The sequence below is a fragment of the Bubalus kerabau genome, chromosome 5, assembly GCF_029407905.1.
Source record: "Bubalus kerabau isolate K-KA32 ecotype Philippines breed swamp buffalo chromosome 5, PCC_UOA_SB_1v2, whole genome shotgun sequence".
Lineage (NCBI taxonomy): Eukaryota > Metazoa > Chordata > Mammalia > Artiodactyla > Bovidae > Bubalus > Bubalus kerabau.
The window spans coordinates 63,923,668-63,946,683 of record NC_073628.1 but is presented as its reverse complement, the minus strand read 5'-3'; positions in this window follow the sequence as shown (position 1 = coordinate 63,946,683).

The window sequence follows — 23,016 nt, the reverse complement described above, 5'->3', positions numbered from 1 at the left end:
AGTCAATCCTAAAGGAAATAGTCCCTGATTATTCATTGGAAGGGCTGATATAGAAGTTGAAGCTCTAAATCACTCTTTGTTTCAATATCCTGTACAGAACACTTGAGACTGGATTTACATCCCACCTCTTGACTTTGACCTCACTCCTGTGATTTGCTTTATCCAGCAGTTTATTAGCAGACATGACACAAGAATGATCATTAGGTAGACATTCTCTTTTGGCTTCTATCAGTTCAGTTCAGTTCAGTATCACAGTCCTGTCTGACTCTTTATGACCCCATGGACCACACAACACCAGGCTTCCCTGTCCCTCACCAACTCCTGAAGTTTACCCAAACTCATGTTCATTGAGTGGGTGATGCCATCCAACCATCTCATCCTCTGTCTTCTCCTTCTCCTCTTGCCCTCAGTCTTTCCCAGCATCATGATCTTTTCAAATGAGTCAGCTCTTTGCATTAAATTCAGTTCAGTTCAGTTCAATTCAGTCGCTCAGTCCTGTCCGACTCTGCGACCCCATGCTAAGTATTGGAGTTTCAGATTCAACGTAAGTCCCGCCAACAAACATTCAGGACTGCTCTTCTCTAGGATGCAGTATTGGATCTCGGTGCAGTCCAAGGGACTCTCAAGAGTCTTCTCCAACACCACAGTTCAAAAGCATCAATTTTGGGGGGCTCAACTTTCTTTACAGTCCAACTCTCACATCCATGCATGACTACTGGAAAAACCATAGCTTTGACTAGATGGACCTTTGTTGGTAAAGTAATGTCTCTACTTTTTAATATGCTAAGTTAGTTGTAACTTTCCTTCCAAGGAGTAAGGGTCTTTTAATTTCATGGTTGCAGTCACTATCTGCAGTGATTTTGGAACCCCAAAATTAAATTCTGCCACTGTTTCCCCTGCTTCCCCATCTATTTGCCATGAAGTGATGGGACCAGATGCCATGATCTTCGTTTTCTGAATGTTGAGCTTTAAGCCAACTTTTTCACTGTCCTTTCACTTTTATCAAGAGGCTCTTTAGTTCTTCTTCACTTTCTGCCATAAGGTGGTGTCATCTGCATTTCTGAGGTTATTGATGTTTCTCCCAGAAATCTTGATTCCAGCTTGTGCTTCATCCAACCCAGCATTTCTCATGATGAACTCTGTATATGAGATAAATAAGCAGAGTGCCAATATACAGCCTTGACGTACACCTTTCCCAATTTGGAACCAGTCTGTTGTTCTTTGTCCAGTTCTAAGTTGCTTCCTGATCTGCATACGGGTTTCTCAAGAGGCAGGTCAGGTGGTCTGGTATTTCCACCTCTTCAAGAATTTTCCACAGTTTATTGTAATCCACACAGTCAAAGGCTTTGGCGTAGTCAATGATGCAAAAGTAGATGTTTTTCTGGAATTCTCTTGCTTTTTTGATGATCCAGTGGATGTTGGCAACTTGATCTCTGGTTACTTTGCCTTTGCTAAAACCAGCTTGAACATCAGGAAGTTCACAGTTTTCGTATTGCTGAAGACTGGCTTGGAGAATTTTGAACATTACTTTACTAGCGTGTGAGATGAGTGCAATTGTGCGGTAATTTGAGTATTCTTTGGCATTGACTTTTTTGGGGATCGGAATGAAAACTGACCTTTTCCAGTCCTGTGGCCACTGCTGAGTTTTCCAAATTTGCTGGCATACTGAGTGCCACACTTTCACAGTGTCATCTTTTAGGATTTGAAATAGCTCAACTGGAATTCCATCATGTCCACTAGCTTTGTTCGTAGTGCTGCTTCCTAAGGCCCACTTGACTTCACATTCCAGGATGTCTGGTTCTAGATGACTGATCACATCATCGTGATTATCTGGGTCATGAATATCTTTTTTGCACAGTTCTTCCATGTATTCTTGCCACCTCTTCTTAATATCTTCTGCTTCTGTGAGGTCCCTATCATTTCTGTCTTTATTGAGCCCATCTTTGCATGAAATTGTTCCCTTGGTATCTCTAATTTTCTTGAAGAAATCTATACGCTTTCCCACTCTATTATTTTCCCCTATTTCTTTTCACTGATCACTGAGGGAGGCTTTCTTATCTCTTCTTGCTATTTATTCTTTGGAACTCTGCATTCAAATGGGTATATCTTTCCTTTTCTTCTTTGCTTTTTGCTTCTCTTTTTTTTCACAGCTATTTGTAAGACCTACTCAGACAGCCATTTTGGTTTTTTCATTTATTTTTCTTGTGGATGGTCTTGATCCCTGTCTCCTGTACAATGTCACAAACCTCCATCCATAGTTCATCAGGCACTCTCTCTATCAAATCTAGTCCCTTAAATCTATTTGTCACTTCTACTTTATAATCATAAGGGATTAGATTTAGGTCATACATGAATAGTCTAGTGGTTTTCTCCACTTTCTTCAATTTCAGTCTGAATTTGGCAATAAGGAGTTCATAATCTGAGCCACAGTCAGCTCCCAGTCTTGCTTTTGCTGACTGTATAGAGTTTCTCCATCTTTAGCTGCAAAGAATATAGTCAATCTGATTTTGGTGTTGACCATCTGGTGATGTTCATGTGTAGTCTTCTCATTTGTTGTTGGAACAGGGTGTTTGCTATGACCAGTGTGTTCTCTTGGCAAAACTCTATTAGCTTTTGTCCTGTTTCATTCTGTATTCCAAGGCCAAATTTGCCTGTTACTCCAGGTGTTTCTTGACTTCCTACTTTTGCATTCCAGTCCCCTATAATGAAAAGGACCTCTTTTTGGGGTGTTAGTTCTAAAAGGTCTTGTTCGTCATCACAAAACAGTTCAACTTTAGCTTCTTTAGTGTTACTGGTAGGGGCATAGACTTGGATTGCTGTGATATTGAATGGTTTGCCTTGGAAATGAACAGAGATCATTCTTTCGTTTTTGAGATTGCATATATACTCATATATAATTTGAGATTAGCTTCTATACTCACCACAAAAAATTAAAGGCCACTTCAAGAAGAATAGATTCCTAAAATCCAAACTTGAATCTGAAACTAACCCATAATCCCAAACACAAGCCAAAGGAGATATGTTAGCAAGATAGACAAAGGTACATTTGTTTGTTTTTTAGACAGTGTCTTATTACAGAGTATTACTATGTCCATATTTTACCAATGCATAAACAAATTTAATGCATATATACTTATATGCAAAAATCATTAAAAATGCAAATTTTTTATATACTTTTTAAAATGTTTTTTTGAGTTTTAATTCATATCACATACAGCTTAGCCAAATAAAGTCCCCCATTCAGTGTTTGTTGCATCTTCAAGTTGTGTACCTATTACCATAACCAATTCTAGATCATTTTAATCACCCCAAAGTCAACCTTATGTATGTTAGCAGTCCCTCTCCATTTCTCCCAGTCCCCAGTCCCAGTCTCTCTAAGTCCCCTTCAGTCTTAGAAACTATTAATCTACTCCAATTGCAATAGCAGGACTTCCCGGGTGGCACAGTGGTAAAAAATCTGCCTTCCAATGCAGTAGACACAAGAGACATGGGTTCAATCTCTGGATCAGGAAGATTCCCTGAGGGAGGAAATGGCAACCTGCTCTGATATTCTTGCCAGGGAGGAGGCTGGTGGACTGGAGTCCATGGGGTCACAAAGAGTCAGACATGACTGAGCAACTGAATACACAACAACAAAATTGCAACAAAAATTTAGGAATATCTTCCAAGAGATGTTGTTCAGAGTACTTTTGCACTTATAAGGATTCAGATCAGGCCTCCTAAGGTTGTGCCACTTCTGAGACTTCTCCAGTGTTTAAGAATCTATGCTTCCAATGAAAGGGGCACAGGTTCCATCCCTGATCAGGTAACTAATACCCCTGATGTCACATGGTGTAGCCAAAAAGAAATGTGCCACCTTTGTATGTGGATTATTGTGAGCTATACTCAACTGAAACCCTGTGGGTGCAAGAGAAACTACTATTCTCTTAACTAACTAGAACATTTTTAAACTGGGATTTTCCCCCAAAATAGAGTTATTGTGGGAGAAAAATTTTTTCTAAGTGTCCCCATCTGTATGGCTGGGCAAATGTCTAATGACCAATATCTCTTCTTTTTCTTACCTACCTGTGAATGAATGTCTCATGTATGTAGAATCCTTGTATGTATGAAATTAAGCTTGTTTTTTTTCCCATTAATCTGTCTCATGTTGATCCATTATTAGACCAGCTGAAATGCATTTATACTCTGGTGAAAGTTCTCACCCCCAACATGTTTAATCAGGTTTCTCTTTTTCTTTTTAACCCCCTATTAAGATATCATTCAGGACTGGAAAAGGTCAGTGTTCATTCCAATCCCAAAGAAAGGCAATGCCAAAGAATGCTCAAACTACTGCACAATTGCACTCATCTCACATGCTACTAAATTGATACTTAAAATTCTCCAGGCCAGGCTTCAGCAATACATGAACTGTGAACATCCAGATGTTCAAGCTGGTTTTAGAAAAGGCAGAGGAACCAGAGGTCAAATTGCCAACATCTGCTGGATCATGGAGAAAGCAAGAGAGTTCCAGAAAAACATCTATTTCTGCCTTATTGACTATGCCAAAGCCTTTGACTGTGTGGATCACAATAAACTGTGGAAAATTCTGAAAGAGATGGGAATACCAGACCACCTTACCTGCCTCTTGTGAAACGTATATGCAGGTCAGGAAGCAACTTAGAACTGGACAAAGAACAACAGACTGGTTCCAAATCGGGAAAGGAGTACGTCAAGGCTGTATATTGTCACCCTGCTTATTTAACTTATATGCAGAGTACATCATGAGAAATGCTGGGCTGGAGGAAGTACAAGCTGGAATCAAGATCACTGGGAGAAATATCAATAACCTCAGATATGCAGATGACACCACCCTTCTGGCGGAAAGTGAAGAAGAACTAAAGCGCCTCTTGATGAAAGTGAAAGTGGAGAGTGAAAAAGTTGGCTTAAAGCTCAACATTCAGAAAACTAAGATCATGGCATCCGGTCCCATCACTTCATGGCAAATAGATGAGGAAACAGTGTCAGACTTTATTTTTCTGGGCTCCAAAATCACTGCAGATGGTGATTGCAGCCATGAAATTAAAGACACTTACTCCTTGGAAGGGAAGTTATGACCAAACTAGACAGCATATTAAAAAACAGAGACATTACTTTGTCAACAGAGGTCCATTTAGTCAAGGCTATGGTTTTTCCTGTAGTCATGTATAGATGTGAGAGTTGGACTATAAAGAAAGCTGAGCACAGAAGACTTGATGCTTTTGAACTGTGGTATTGGAGAAGACTCTTGAGAGTCCCTTGGACTGCAAGGAAATCCATCCAGTCCATCCTAAAGGAGATCAGTCCTGGGTGTTCATTGGAAGGACTGATGTTGAAGCTGAAACTCCAATATTTTGGCCACCTGATGCAAAGAGCTGACTCATTGGAAAAGACCCTGATGCTGGGACAGACTATGAGCAGGAGGAGAAGGGGATGACAGAGGATGAGATGGTTGGATGGCATCTCCGACTCAATGGACATGCATTTGGGTGGACTCCAGGAGTTGGTGATGGACAGGGAGGCCTGGTGTGCTATAGTTCATGGGGTCACAAAGAGTCAGACACGACTGAGGGACTGAATTGAACTGAACTGAACTTTTTCTTTTTAAACTTCTATTAAGATATCATTCAGATACTATAGAATTCAGACAGTTAAAACATAAAATTTAATGATTTTTAGTATATTCACAGTTGTGCAACTATTATGATTTAGATCATTCTCATTCTTCCAAAAAGAAATCATGTTCCTAACTGACAGTCCTTATAGAGTAGCTTCTTCTGGGTATTTTATAAAAATATTATCCTGCAATATGTGTTATTTTGTGATTGTTTTTTATTTGGCATAATCTTTTCAAGGTCAACTACCAAGCAAAATTTTCCCTGCCTGATATAGTATACATAGAAATCAATACAATGGGATTGATTCTTGAGAAAAAAAAAAAAAAAAAAAGCTTTATTGCAAAGTCAATCATGAAGGGGACAGGAGGGATTCAAAGCTCAGCCCTGTTTTCCTACCCTGGTGTTGGTCAAATTTCCATGACTCATTCGAAAATGGTTAGTATGCAGAGGCCCTAGTGCAGCCGGCTTCCATTAGAGGCCTTGTAACTTCTCTATTTATTATAAAGTATGGGAAATGGGTTGCTTCCCTGGTGACTCAGTGCTAAAGAACCTGCCTGCCAATGCAGGAGATGCAGGTTCAACCCCTGGGCCGGGAAGATCCCCTGGAGAAGGGAATGGCAATCCACACCAGTATTCTTGTTTTGGAAATTCCATGAACAGAGGAACCTGGCAGGCTTCAGTCTATGGGCTACTCTCTTGCAAAGAGTTGGACAAGACTTAGCAACTAAATGGGCTTCCCTTAACTCAGCTGGTAAAGAATCCACCTGCAATGCGAAAGACCTGGGTTTGATCCCTGGGTTGGGAAGATCCGCTGGAGAAGGGAAAGGCTACACACTCCAGTATTCTGGCCTAGAGAATTCCATGGACTGTAATTCCATGGACCCATGGGGTCGAAAAGAGTCGGACACGACTGAGAGACTTTCACTTTCACTTACACTTAGCGACTAAAGGACACCAGCAACAATGCAGGATGGGATTCACTGTTGGATCTTCCCCGGTACTGGATTTGTGGCCTCCAAAAGGCTTCTATCATTTATGTTCTGGTCATGGCCCAATCCTGATTCTTTGGTTCTGCAGGAGGCTGGCAGGGGTTGGGGGAGTGGGGGTGGGGTTTGGAGTGGGATGGGAGGTTGGTGTGGGGTGGGGGTGGGGGGGTGGGACTTTGGTTCCAGGTGTCATTCGAGGCAAATTTTCTCCTCGCTCATGCTTCAGCTGCATGACTTAAGTTTTTGTTCTACTGTCTCTGGAAAAGGACTTACCTTGTTAGAAACAGTTTAGAGCCAGTCTGGCTCTGGTTCTAAGATTTTGGATACAACGATGTTATTGCATGTATCATATATCATTGCTTTTCACTCCCCAGTAATATCCCATTGATTGTTTCTCCTTTTAATAGTTGATGAACATTTGAGTTCTTTGGACTTTTTTTTTAATATTAAGAAAAATGTTGATGTAACTTTTAGTCTATAGAATTTTTATGTGAGGATATATTTTTATTTCTCTTAAGTAGATACCTGGGAATGGAACTGATGGGTTATGTGGCAATACTGTTTAATCTTAATCTTTTTTTTAACTTTTATTTTTTTCAAGATTCCACACATATATTCATGGAACAATAGACTGGTTCAAAGTTGGGAAAGGAATATACCAAGGCTGTATATTGTCACTCCACTTGTTTAATGTATACACAGAGCACATTATATGAAAGTTGGGCTGGATGACTCACAAGCTGGAATCAAGATTGCTGGGAGAAATATCAACAACTTCGGATATGCAGATGATACCATTTTAATGGCAGAAAGTGAAGAGGAACTAAAGAGTGCCTCTTGATGAAAGTGAAAGAGAGTGAAAAAGCTGGCTTAAAATTCAACATTCAAAAAATGAAGATCATGTCATCTGATCCTATCATTTCATGGGAACTAAATGGGGGAAAAAGTGGAAACAGTGTCAGATTTCATTTTCTAGGGCTCCAAAATCAATACTGATGGTGACTGCAGCCCTGAAATTAAAAGGTACTTGCTCCTTGAAAGAAAAGCTATGCCAAACCTAGACAGTATATTAAAAAGCAGAAACATAATTTTACCACAAAGATGCATATAGTCAAAGCTATGGTTTCTCCAGCAGTCATGTATGGATGCTAGAGTTGGACCATAAAGAAGGCTGAGCATTGAAGAAATCATTCTTTTGACCTGTGGTGCTGAAGAAGACTCTTGAGAGTTCTTTGCACAGCAAGGAGATCAAACCTGTCAATTCTAAAGGAAATCAATCCTGAATATTCATTGGAAGAACTGATACTGAAGCTAAAGTTCTAATACTCTGGCCACCTGATGCAAAGAACTGACTCACTGGAGAAGCCCCGATGTCAGGAAAGTTTGAGGGTAACAGGAGAAGGGGGTGACAGGATGAGATGGCTGGATGGCATCACTGACTCAGTGAACATGAGTTTGAACAAACTTAGGGAGATAATGAAGGTGGGGGAAGCCTGGAGTACTGCATTTCATGGGGTTGCAGAGTTGGATATGACTTAGAACTGAGCAAAAAAAAACAGTTTAAAGACCACTCATGATACAAGGTTTGTTAAGGGGGAAAAAAAAAAACAAAAAACAGCCCCTGTTACCTCCTCCGTTTTCCCCTTCACAGAAGCAACTACATTTATCTTTTCTAGATGCCATTTGGTCCTCACCACCTTATATCTAACAATGTATTTGTATTGCTGTTTCCTAATCTGAGGGGAAGTTTTGTTTTAAACATCATGTATTGACTTCCCATTATTAATAAATGCAGATTTAGATCCCTTTCTTTCTTTTGTCCCACTGAACACATGCACCCTTTCATCTTCCATCCCCTCAAACTCTGCAAAGATCGTTCACCTTTCCTTTCATTCACATCTTGTTTAACATTTTGAGAAACTGTCAGACTGTCAAAACTGTTAACCTCATTTTAAAGCCCATTGGCATTGTATGAAAGTTCGCATTTCTCCGCTTGTTTGACCATCCTGTGGATGGTGATTGCATCCATGAAATTAAAAGAAGCTATTTCCTTGGGAGGAAAGCTATGTCAAATCTAGACAGCATATTAAAGAGCAGAGAGATCACTGCTGACAAAGGTCCATATAGTCAAAGTTGTGCTTTTCCCAGTAGTAATGGATTGCTGTGAGAGTTGTACCATAAAGAAGGCTGAGTGATAAAGAATTGATGCTTTTGAGTTGTGGTGCTGGAGAAGACTCTCGAGAGTCCCTTGGACTCCAAGGAGATCAAATCAGTCAATCCTAAAGGAAATCAACCATGAATATTCATTGAAAGGACTGATGCTGAAGCCCCAATACTTTGGCCACATGATGTGAAGAGCAAACTCATTGGAAGAGACCTTGATGCTGGGAAAGATTGAAGGCAGGAAGAGAAGCGGGCAACAGAGGAGGAGATGGTTACATAGCATCACTGATTCAACGGACATGAATTTGAGCAAACTCCTGGAAATCATGGAGGACAGAGGACCTCGGTGTGCTGCAGTCCATGGGGTAGCAAAGAGTTGAACATAACTTAGTGACTGAACAGCAACAAAACTCAACTTCCTAGAAAAAGTGGTATGGTTTTGATTTGCATTTCTCAAAGGTTACTTCCAGGAAATCACAAAGAGTCAGACATGACTGAGTACGCACTTTCACAAAGGCTACTGAAATTTAATTGAACATCTTTTCATGTCTCTAGTCATCAATGTCACATCGTCCTATAGAAATGTTTACTCAGCTCTTTTGCTGATTTCTTGCAATATTTATCTTTTATTATTGAGTTGTAAGAGTTCTTATGTAATTTGGAGATAAGTTCCTTCGCAGATACAGTATTTGTAAAGTATTTCACCCATTTTTGGAGTTGCTTTTCAATTTCTTTTGAATAAAGGTTTGAATAAAGGTATCATTTGAATAGAAGTTTTTTTTTTTTTTTTTTCTGGTAAAGTTCAATATAGTTTGTCTTTTGCCACTTGTGATTGTGATGGCACATTTGAAAGACCTTTCCTATCCAAGTGCAGGAAGAGATACTCTGATATAAAGGCATCCCTCATATTTTGTTTTTGGCTGCTCTGTGTGGTATGCAGGACTTTAGTTCTCCAACCAGAGATCAAATCTGTGCCCCCTGCAATGGGAGTGCCCAAGTTTAACCACTGGACTGCCAAGGAATCCTCAGGCATACCTTATTTTATTACACTTTGCTTTACTGCACTTTGCAGATAGAGCATTTTCTACATATTTAAGGTTTGTGGCTACCCTATATCAAACAAGTCTATTGGCATTTTTACTTCCAACAGAATTATTTTTAATTTAGGAAGTACATTGTTTTTTCAGATGTAATGTTATCATACACTTAAGAGACTATGCTATAAACAAAACTATTATATGCACTGGGAAACCAAAAATTTGTGTGATGTGCATTACTGCAAGTTTACTTTGTTGCAGTGATATAATACCAAACCTGCAACTTTTCTTAGATCTGTGTGTATTCTTTGAAGTCACACAGTTTTAGCTCTTACATGTTCTCTTATTTTTCTATTCTGTTCTTTGGGAAATATATTAATGTACTTATTAAGAAAACTTTATAAAGTAAGTCTTAAGCTATGGAGACATGATTTCTCCTGTTTTGTTTATTTTCCTGACTTTCTTTGCTGTTGTTGGTTGGTTGTTTTCCATGAAATGTTTTAAATCAGTTTGAGAAAGAACTTTGATAGGATTTTTATTTGAGATTGAAAGAAGTTTACAGATAAATTTGTGATCTTTAAGTTATTTAGTTTGTTTAATCAATGATAATAGAGTATGGATCTATGGACTTTCCATCACCTTTGACTTTAAACAATGTCTGTACAATCTCTGTTAGGTTCTTACACATTCTTTCAAATATTTACTTATAAATAATGCATACTTTTGATGTTTTATAAACATCATTTGTACTTTCAAGACTTATTCTAATTGTTTTATACTAAAATACAGTTTTCAATATCATACACAAAACTATAAACTCAACAAATTCACATATTTATTTTAATAATTTCCCAGTAGGTTTCTTTGTAATTTCTATCATCACAAACAAAAATAATGACATTTACTTCTTCTTTCTAATTATTATTCATTTTATTTCTTTTTCTAATTTCATGAGCTAGATCCTCCAGTACAAGGGTAGATGGAAATGGTAATAGTAAACTTTCTTGTTTCCAACTTCAGTATTTCATAACTCTATAGAGATTGGCAGAAAATCCTAAGTAATTAAGTTCTATTATCTTCTAAATGATCAATGAGCTTTTCAAATACATATTTCTAAGATAAGTTCACATGATATTTCTATCTCATTGTTCTAATACAGTGACATATTTTATGATTACACAATGCTAAAATAAATAAATAAAACATCATTTGCTCATCATTTGCTCTTTCCTACATACTGCTTGATTAAATTTGTTAACTGTTTCAAGATATTCATCTGCAAGTTTATAAGAGAGATCAGACTATAATTATCCTTTCTTATAGTGTACTTTCCCAAGCAACTTGAAGCATATAATTGACATTTCTTATAACAGTGAAGGATATGAAAATGGACATGTTTTTAAAAAGATATTTTAAGGTAGGAGTAGATGAGAAGGATTGTTTGGGGGTTTGATAAGTCAAATATTCTTGTTACTTATCCAAGGGAGGTGGCAAGTAGGAAACTTGACATATGAGTCTGAAGTTCAGATATGACCTGAGCATGAGTGTTTGAAATTGGGAATATTTGGGATTTGTAGGCATTTATGGTAATTAGGAGACCCCACCCAACATTGATAAATAAAAGAAAAATTCTAAGGGCAGATCTTTTATAATAAGATGACATTTAAATTTCAATGAAAGGAGGAGGAATTATTATAAAGAATTGACAGTATGATAAGGAAAGACCAAAAGAGGATGGAGGCCTCAAAGTCAAGGGGAGAAAATGCTAGGTGCTGCAGAAAGGCTAATGCAGACAAGGTCTGAGTTGACCTAAGAACTGCAAGAATCTGGTCAGCAGTAACTGAAGAAAATTGTTTAAAATTTGTTATAGGAAATAGGGAAGAAAACCTAATTAGACTTTTGGTTCAAGAGATGTTAGAGATAGAAAAACTAAAGTAATTAATACAGAAATGCTATAAGCAGTTTTGCTATAAAGATGAGATAAATGATGAGATTTGTTGTTCAGTTGCTAGGTCATGTCAGACTCTTTGCAATCCCATGGACTGCAGCACGCCAGGCTCCTAAGTCCACCGCTATCTCCCTGAGTTTGCTCAAATTCATTTCCATTGAACTGGTGATTCTATATAACCATCTTATCCTCTGCCACCCCCTTCCCCATCTGTCTTCCATATTTCCCATCATCAGGCTGCCAAAGTATTGGAGCTTCAGCTTCATCATCAGTTCTTCCAAAGAATTGAAGATTGATTTCCTTTAGATTGACTGGTGTGACCTCCTTGGAGTCCAAGGGACTCTCAAGAGTCTTCTCCAGCACCACAACTTGAAAACTTCAATTCTTTGGTGCTCAGCCTTCTTTATGGTCCAACTTTCACATTTGTATGTGAATACTGGAAAAGCAATATCTTTGATTATATGGAACTATGTTGTCAAAGTAATGCCTATTATTTTTAATGTGCTGTCTAGGTTTGTAATAGTTTTCATCCAAGGAGAAATAATATTTTATTTTCATGCCATTCACAGTGATTTTGGATACCAAGAAAATAAAATCATTCACTGCTTCCACCTTTATCCAATCTATTTGCCATGAAGTGATGGCACTGGATACCAGGATCTTAGTTTTTTGAATGTTGAGTTTCAAGCTAGCTTTTTCACTCTCCCCTTTCACCCTTATTAAGAGGCTCTTCAGTTCCTTTTTACTTTATGACAATAGAGTGGTTCAGTTCAGTCACTCAGTCATATCCAACTCTTTGCAAACCCATGGACTGCAGCACACCAGGCTTCCCTGTCCATCACAACTCCTGGAGTCTACTCAAACTCATGTTCATCAAGTCGGTGATGCCATCCAACCATCTCATCCTCTGTCAACCCCTTTTCTGCCCACCTTCAATCTTTCCTAGAATCAGGGTCTTTTCCTATGAGTTAGTTCTTTGCAACAGGTGGCCAAAGTACTGGAGTTTCAGCTTCAGCATCAGTCCTTCCAGTGAATATTCAGGACTGATTTCCTTTAGGAATGACTTGTTGGATCTTCTTGCAGTTCAAGGGACTCTCAAGAGCCTTGTCCAAAAGCATCAATTCTTTGGGGGTCAGCTTTCTTTAGAGTCCAACCCTTACATCAGAGCATAACTACCAGAAAACCCATATTTTTTGACTAGATGGAACTTTGTTGGCAAAGTAATGTCTCTGCTTTTTAATAAGCTGTCTAGGTTAGTAAGCAGATGGTGATTGCAGCCATGAAATTAAAAGATGCTTACTCTTTGGAAGGAAAGTTATGACCAACCTAGATAGCATATTCAAAAGCAGAGACATTACTTTGCCAACAAAGGTCCGTCTATGGTTTTTCCGGTAGTCGTGTATGAATGTGAGTTGGACTGTGAAGAAAGCTGAGCCCCGAAGAATTGATCCTTTTAACTGTGGTGTTGGAGAAGACTCTTGAGAGTCCCTTGGACTGCAAGGAGATCCAACCAGTTCATTCTGAAGGAGATCAGCCCTGGGATTTCTTTGGAAAGAATGATGCTGAAGCTGAAACTCCAGTATTTTGGCCACCTGATGCGAAGAGTTGACTCATTGGAAAAGACTCTGATGCTGGGAGGGATTGGGGGCAGGAGGAAAAGTGGATGAGATGGCTGGATGGCATCATCGACTCAATGAATGTGAGTCTGAGTGAACTCTGGGAGTTGGTGATTGACAGGGAGGTTTGGCGTGCTGCGATTCATGGGGTTGCAAAGAGTCGGACGCGACTGAGTGACTGAACTGAACTGAACTGAGGTTGGTCATAGCTTTTCTTCTGAGGAGCAAGCATCATGTAATTTTGTGGCTGAAGTCACCATCTGCAGTGATTTTGGAGCTGCCCAAATAGTCTCTTTTTCTGTTGTTTCCCATCTATTTGCTATGAAATGATGGGAACAGATGCCATGATTTTAGTTTTCTGAATGTTGAGTTTTAAGACAACTTTTTCACTTTCTTATTTCTCTTTCATTATGAGACTCTTTAGTTTTTCCTTTTCTGCCATAAGGGTGGTGTCATCTGCATATCTGAGATTATTGATATTTCTCCTGGTAATGTTGATTCCAGCTTGTGCTTCATGCAGCCTGGCATTTCACATGATGTATGCTGCATATAAGATAAATAAACAGGCTAACAATATGCAGCCCTGACATACTCCTTTCCCAACTTGGAATCATTCTGTTGTTCCATGTCTAGTTCTAACTATTGCTTCTTGACCTGCATACAGATTTCTCAGGTGGCAGGCAGGTCAGGTGGTCTGGTATTCCCATCTCTTTAAGAATTTTCCACAGTTTGTTGTGATCCACAAAGTCAAATATTTTGACATTGCAAATTAAGCAGAAGTAGATGAATTTCTGTAACTCTTGTGCTTTTTCAATAATCCAACATATGTTGTCAACTTGATCTTTGGTTCCTCTGACTTTTCTAAATCCAGCTTGAACATCTGGAATTTCAAGGTTCATGTGTTGTTGAAGCCTAGCTTGGAGAATTTTGAGCATTACTTTGCTAGTGTGTGAGATGACAGCAATTGTGTGATACTTTGAATATTATTTGGTGTTTCCTTTCTTTGGGATTGGAATGAAAACTGATGTTTTCCAGTCCTATGGCCACTGCTGAATTTTCCAAAATTGCTGGCATGTTGAGTGCAGCATTTTCACAGCATCATCTTTTAGGATTTGAAATAGCTCAACTGGAATTCCATCACCTCCACTACCTTTTTTCATAGTGATTCTTCCTAAGGCCCGCTTGACTTTGCATTCTAGGATGTCTGGCTCTAGTTGAGTGATCACACCATCATGGCTATCTGGGTCAGGAAGAGTGTTTTGCATAGTTCTTCTGTATTTTTGCCACCATTTCTTAATATCTTCTGCTTCTGTTAGGTCCATACCATTTCTGTCGTTTATTTTGAACATCTTTGCATGAAATGTTCCCTTGGTATCTCTAATTTTCTTGAAGAGATCTCCAGCCTTTCCCATTCTATTGTTTTCCTCTATTTCTTTGCATTGATCACTGAGGAAGGCTTTCTTATCTCTGTTTACTACTCTTTGAAACTCTGCATTCAAATGGATATATCTTTCCTTTTCTCTTTTGCCTGTCACTTCTCTTCTCTCAGCTATTTGTAAGGCCTCCTCAGACAACAGTTTTGCCTTTTTGCATTTCTTTTTCTTGGGGATGGTCTTGATCACTCCCTCCTGTACAATGTCATGAACCTCTGTCCAAAGTTCTTCAGGCTGTTTCTCAGATCTAACCCCTTGAATCTATTTCTCACTTCCACTGTATGATCGTAAGGGATTTGATTTAGGTCATACCTGAATGGTCTAGTAGTTTTCCCTGCTTTCTTTAATTTAAGTCTGAATTTGACAATAAGGAGTTCATGATCTGAGCCACAGTCAACTCCTGGTCTTGTTTTAGCTGACTGTATAAAGCCTCTTCATCTTTGGCTGCAAAGAATATAATCAATTTGACTTTTGTATCGACCATCTGGTGATGTCCATGTGTAGAGTCTTCTCTTGTGTTGTTGGAAAAGGGTGTTTGCCATGACCAGTGCATTCTCTTGACAAAACTCTGTTAGCCTTTGCCATGCTTCATTTTGTACTCCAAGGCTAAACTTGCCTGTTACTCCATGTATTTCTGAACTTTCTACTTTTGCACTCCAGTCCACTGTAATGAAAAGGACATCTTTTTTGGGTGCCTACTGACCTGGGGAGTTCATCTTTCAGTTTCCTATCTTTTTGCCTTTTCATACTATTCATTAGCGTGTCATCATAGGCATATCTGAGCTTTTTGGTACTTCTCCCAGGAATCTTGATTCCACCTTTTGATTCACCTGCTTGGCATGTCACCTGATGTACTGTGCATATATGCTAAATAAGCAGGGTTGCAATATACAGCCTTGGCATACTTCTTTCCCAATTTTGAACCAGTCTGTTTTTCCATGTCTGTTTCTACCTGTTGCTTCTTGACCTGAATACAGATTTTTCAGGAGGCAGGTAAGGTGGTCTGGTATTCCCATCTCTTGAAGAATTTTCCACAGTTTGTTGTGATCCACATAGTCAAAGGCTTTGGCATAGTCAATAAAGCAGAAGTAGATGTTTTTATGGAATTCCTTTGCTTTCTCTGTGATCCAATGTGTTGACAGTTTGACCTCTGTTTCCTCTGCCTTTTATAAAGGCAGCATGTACATCTGGATATTCTCTGTTTCATACTGCTGAAGCCTAGCTGGAATGATTTTGAGTATAATCTTACTAGCATGTGAAATGAGTGCAATTGTACAGTAGCTTGAACTTCTTTGGCATTTTCCTTCTTTAAGATTGGAATGAAAACTGACCTTTTCCAATTCTGTGGCTACTGCTGAGTTCAAAATTGTCTGACATACTGAGTACAGCACTTTTACAGCATCATCTTTTAGGGCTAGAATAGCTCAGCTGGAATTTTGTTATCTCCACTAGTTTTGTTCACAATAATGCTTCCTAAGGACCACTTGACTTCATACTCCAGGATGTCTGGCTCTAGGTGAGTGACTATACCATTTTAGTTATCTAATCATTGAGAACCTTTTTGTATAGTTCTTCTGTGTATTCTCACCACCTCTTTTTAGTATCTCCAGCTTCTGTTAAGTCCTTATGTTTCTGTACTTTATTGTGCCCATCTTTCCATGAAATATTCCCTTGGTATTTCCAATTTCCTTGACTTTCCCATTCTAATTGTTTTGCTCTATTTCTTTACATTGTTCATTTAAGAAGGCTTTCTTATCTCTCCTTGCTATTCTCTGAAATAATGTATTTAGTTGGGAATAGCTTTCCTTCTCCCCTTTGCCTTTGCTGTCTCTTTGCTCAGCCATTTGTAAGGCCTCATCAGCCAATCACTTTTCCTTCTTGCATTTCTTTTTCTTGGGCATGGTTTTGGTCACTGCTTCCTGTACAATGTTACAAACCTCTGTCCATAGTTCTTCAGGCACACTGTCTACCAAATGTAATACCTTGAATCTATTTTTCACCTCCACTGTATAATCATAAGGAATTCAGGTCATTTCATAATTGCCCAGTGATTTCCCCTACTTTCTTCCATTTAAGTGTGAATTGTGCAATAATGAACTCATGGAATGAGCCATATTCTGCACCAGGTCTTATTTTTGCTGACTGTATAGAGTTTTTTCATCTTTGGCTGCAAATAATATAATCAATCTGATTTCACTATTGACCACTTGGTGATGTTCATATCTCTTTTGTTGTTGGAAAAGGGTGCTTTCTATGACCAGTGTGTTCTCTCGACAAAACTCCATTATCTTTGCCCTGCTTAATTTTGTACTCCAAGATCAAACTTGACTGTTATTCTGGGTATCTCTTGACTTCCTACTTTTGCATTCTAATTTCCTATTATGAAAAGGGCATCTTTTTTTGTCGTTGTTGTTAGTTCTAGAAGGTCTTGTAGGTCATCATAGAACTGTTCAACTTCAGCTTCTTTGGTGTCAGTGGTTGGGGCATAGATGTTCCACTACTAGCGTATTCCACTAGTGTAGTGTAGAATATTTGCCATTTCCTTCTCAGTGGAGCACGTTTGGTCAGAAATCTTCACTATGACCCATCCATCTCATGTGGCCCTGCCCAGCATGCCTCATTGCTTCATTGACTTACTTAAGTCCCTTCACCATGACAAAGCTGTGATCCATGAAGGGGAAATGATGAGATACCTAAAGATAATAGAAGCTTTGCTTTGATTTACTTTACTTAATGGTTATAGTTAGTATAACATCTGTATTTATGTGTGAGTGATTACTATAAAGGTAAAAGTGTAAGGGAGGTGAGTAATTGTTGGTTTGATGTCCGTGAGTGCAAAAGCAGCCACATGCATATCGCTGTAATTTCTATTTCTATTTCAGCTGAGGACATTGATCATGTTGTGTTTCAGTGTTTCTATATACTATGGAAAGTAAGATATTTATCTCAGGATTTATTATAAAAGAAAGGTCTCCTTTGAAAAATGTGTTTCCCTTTGCTTTGGAAATTCTTATTTGCAAAAAGAGAAGATTGTTATAGGTAACTATAGTATAATGTTTCTCCTAAAATCATGTTTTCCTTTTACTTTAAAAAGACCTCCTGTGTATATATTTTCTTTATTTTTAATAGGTTATATTAACCAGGATGCTTTTTAAATAAATGGAAACAGGATGATTAAATGACATTATGAGCTGTAATTCTAATGAATAGTTTCATTGTATCAAGCAGCAAAGTAAGAGGAGCTCTCAAAATGTTTCACTATTGAAGAACCATTGGATTACTTTCTAATGTAAACCTTCTATTTATATATATTATGCTTAATAACTATATACTTGAGTAAGATTGGCAAAAGACTCACCTGTCACTATTGCCATAGGACTTGCATGGAATGTTTTGGGGGCAGTCATAGGTGCACATACAGAATCCTAAGGGAATCCAAGACAGATTTATACTACACTGAATAAGATAAAGAAGGTTTCTAAGAAAGAGGATGATTAGCCTAAATTTTGAATAATGAGTAGAAGAAAATGAATAACTAAGGGAAAGTGAATGTAAATCACAAGGAGAATGTCTTTATATTCCCTCAAAGTAAGTATTCTATAATTAAAGTTATTTTAACTAAATCATTCATATTGTAAGTAGAGACATTCAAGAACCCCAAATTGATTTTGTGACATCTTAAATACACTAAACTTTAGTTTCATCATTAGAAAGTGTGTAGAGATTCCAAGAAAAAGTTGAAGAATTAAAGATCTCCTAAAAGAATGTGGGTACTACATAGGAAAAGAACAGTGGTCTTTGGTGAATGTGTATTAATACATAAAAAAAAAAAAAAAATTAAAATATAGCACTAATAGCTTAAAAGAAAAGTTCTGTAGTTGTTTGTGTAGCTATTCACAAAGCATAGTAAATCATGTTTAACCATATAATCAAGTATAATTGATAAGCTATTTTTCCTTGAAAGTATCCATACAGTTTTATTTAAATTTCTAAAACCTATATTAAAATAAAATTAATTGTATTCACCTTTAAATAAAAGTAAACATTTTAAAATGTTGCATCTCATGCATTACAATTTTTACTATAAAATTTTGTGTTAAATATCCAATTATGAAGGCTCAATTAAGATGCTAGATGTGTAAAGAATATGGAAACTGCTGCCGCTAAGTCGCTTCAGTCGTGTCCGACTCTGTGCGACCCCAGAGACGACAGCCCACGAGGCTCCCCCGTCCCTGGGATTCTCCAGGCAAGAACACTGGAGTGGGTTGCCATTTCCTTCTTCAATGCATAAAAGTAAAAAGTGAAAGTGAAGTCGCTCAGTCGTGTCTGACTCTTAGTGACCCCATGGATTGCAGCCCACCAGGCTTCTCCATCCATGGGATTTTTCAGGCAAGAGTACTGGAGTGGGGTGCCATTGCCTTCTCCGATATGGAAACTAATAAGAGACAATTGTTATAAAGGAGATTTAATAAACCACAATGTGTGTGTATGTGTGTGCGTGATAACACACATGGGAAGAGCTCACAGGTATATTTTATATTTGTTAATTCTTTTAAGCTAGACTGTAAACAAGCTCTATTGACAACAATCACTTTGGGTCTTCATGGAGGAAAAGATTATGGCAGGTGATAGAGAAATTTAGAAGAAGCTTCATAAAAGATAAATAATTTGAGGTTGATTCTGTTGATCTAATTTCAATAAACAATAGATGACTGGATTAAGTATCGAGAAAAGCAGTCTGGTATTTGGAGTCATTTTATTAATGTCACAGAGCGGGGGGTCAAATGAGTGTTGTGGGTAGCAGAGTCCAGTTTTGACAATAATTAAATCATATGATTGTCAAGTTTTAATTTATCTTGCAAATATACTGTATCACTTCCATATTTTTATTCACTCACTAATAAATAAGGATTTATTGATTTATTATATTCCAGAAAGGATAGTACAGCCTGAGAATACAAAGGTAAAAAAGATATAGCTTGCCATAAAGAAACTGGATTTAGTAGGAAAAAAATGACTCCTTAATAATTTATCGGTGTGTTATAATTCCCCCATAATAACAATATTGGAAGTTCAAATGGCATCTGAATAGGGAGGGTGGTATTGGAAAACACATTCTTATTTTTCATTCTGTGGTTGAACTACCAGAGTATACTGGAAAGGACATTGAACTGGAATTTACAAACCCACAATTCAAATATAGCTTATTTGTTCATTAGTTAAATAAATTCAGACAACTGAACTGACTGAGAGGTGAACAGATCCAAGTAGAATTTCTGCTTTATTAAATCAGCCCTTGGAATATTAGGGCCCTGTGGTTAACAAAGCCATACTTTAATATGGAAACCTGAGCATAATTAACCCATTCACAGATATCCTGCAGTGTTATATTTAATTGCATCACATGTGACATTTATGGTTTCAAAGATTTTTACAGAGCCTTAATTTTAATCTCAGAGAAGGCAATGGCACCCTACTCCAGTACTCTTGCCTGGAAAATCCCATGGATGGAGGAGCCTGGTAGGCTGCAGTCCATGGGGTCGCTAAGAGTCGGACATGCCTGAGCGACTTCACTTTCGCTTTTCACTTTCATGCATTGGAGAAGGCAATGGCAGCGCACTCCAGTATTCTTGCCTGGAGAATCCCAGGGACGGCGGAGCCTGGTGGGCTGCTGTCTATGGGGTCGCACAGAGTCGGACACGACTAAAGCGACTTAGGAGCAGCAGCAATTTTAATCTGTATAGTTTTAAATTGTGTGAGAAAATCAACATATTTTTGTGAGAGTTCAAATTTTGCAGATATTGAATTTTAGGGGTGATTCAAGAATATTTTAATACTGATTAATAGTTTTTAAGAAGCACTTTTATTTTCATGTTCAATGCTATTATACTTTTATTTGTTTTCTAAGAGGTGAAATATAAATGCACACAATTTTTTTTAAATTTCACTGAAAATATTCTATAAATTAATTGAAGTCTAATATTTCTCCGTTAACTTTATATTTCAATTATGTCCTAGAAACCCTAGTGTAGGAAGTCATTTTGTATTGAAGTTTTTTCCAATATCTATTATGAATCTATATTTTATTTAAAAACAAGGGGTTATATTGAAAAATTATGTATTTTCTATTAAAAAAATTTCAAAATAATTTTTTCTCCAAGTTATCACTTTTACTATTTATATTTTAACCTTCACCACTCAAAGTTGTGCAAGTCATTTTCCCACTACACTTTAGAACAGTTATTAACATTAACTATAAAATAAATAAACAGAAGTACAAAATCACCTATACAATCTCAGAATATGTAGACACACACACAAAAATCATAATTAGAACTGTATCACAAATCACCAACTTATGCGAAATACAATCAATTTATTGTAAATTTTAACGTTTCTTCAGTAACATAATTATAAATTATAAAGTTTATATGAGAATTGATTTCTACTTATTTCTCTATTTTATTGCTAAAACATGAATTTTCCTGCTCAGTTCTCTATAAATGTATGGATTATTTTACTGTTTTCAAAACCTTTCTCTAAAGGAGATAACATTCTAATTGACTGCCTCTGACTTTCAAAGTTTTTTATCTGCCACAAAAAATGTTGCATTTCTGTTTCTGCATATATGTCCCCAGAGGTGCCCTGCAGCAATGGATCAGCCTGGTCCCAAACCAAAAGGTGACATGAAGTACATTTGTGTTGTTAACTTTACTTTTTCACACATGGGGCATCAAAAGAGCAACACAAATCCAATTCCTCACCTTACTCAATTGTGAGAATCAAATGAAATATTTGAAGATGCTTTGAAAAATATAAAGCACTTTGAAAATACAAGGCATTGTTATTGGCATTAGGAGAAGGACATTTTTTGGTCTTTATTACTTTTTCCTTCATCTTTGAAAAGTTATTACTCCAAATTTATTCTCACCACCTCTGATTTCAATTTATCGTTGAAAATGTACACTGGATTGACAGCAAGCTCCTGAAAAACAAACACAATCTATAGGCTCCTTTATTTCCAGTTTCAGATGTAGTATTTATAGAAGTTTTGCATATTGTAGTAGAGAAAATGGAAACAAAATTTAACACATTATACTCAATTTGATTGATTTGATTGTGCAGTCTCCACAGAATGTGCATTCGTATCACCTGGGTTTTTGCTATAATATAGAATCCTGGGGCCCCTAGAAGATCTGTTGAATCAAATTCTCAGGAGATAGGACCAAATAATATATGCTTCTTAAGGTCCCCAGATGATTTTTTAATACTAAGTTTGACAACTTTTGTCCTAGAGAAAGTTAGTATTGGATAGTAGGAGAATAGTGAGCATTTGGTGCAAGCCTTGATTTTTATAAACTGTGGCTATATCAAATATGTTTTGTTTTTTATGGTAGTTTGTTTTTTGATGTTACTTGTTTTTATTTATTGGCCATGTCACATGGCATACAGGATTTCAGTTCCTCAACCAAGGATCAAACTTGTGCCTTCTGCAGTGGAATCATGAAGTCCTAACTAATGGACCACCAGGGAAGTCTCCTCAAATATATTTTTAATGGAAAAATATATTGAAGTAAGTTTTTTTTTAATTTCAAGATTAGGGAATTTAAAATATTTTCACTGGAAACAGATTTCAACATATTAAACTAAAAAAGTTACAATTCCTCATTTTATTATGACTGTTTCTTGTTTGAAATGTAGTTGCTGGTATACCATATCATATTTGCAGGTTGAATTTTAAGGATAAAAAATAAGGATAGCCTAAATAACAAGGGATAAAGAATGATAAAGTAGTAAAATCCTGAGATGCTTGAGCCAGGTGGACATTTAATATAATGTTAACAATAATATCATAATATCAATGATTACAGTATGAAATAGACTCATCTTAGAAACTAGTATTTTCCATAAAAGTTGGAGTAGAATTAAACTATACATGTCCTCTTCTTCTCTACCCACTGCAAAGGCATATGATTATGGAATTCAGAAATGAGACACTGTAGAGAACTGGTGACAGAGAAGTTGAAACTGAGGGTATTAGTTGGCATTTTATCACAGATATAGAACCACTTAGAGTGATGGGGGATAAAAAATGTATTTAGCATATCATGCCTTATATAATTGTGGAAGTTGTTTAAGTAACCCATATAAGGATGTTGCTTCTGTATTTGGTGTTGGGCTTGAACTAAACAGAATCAGC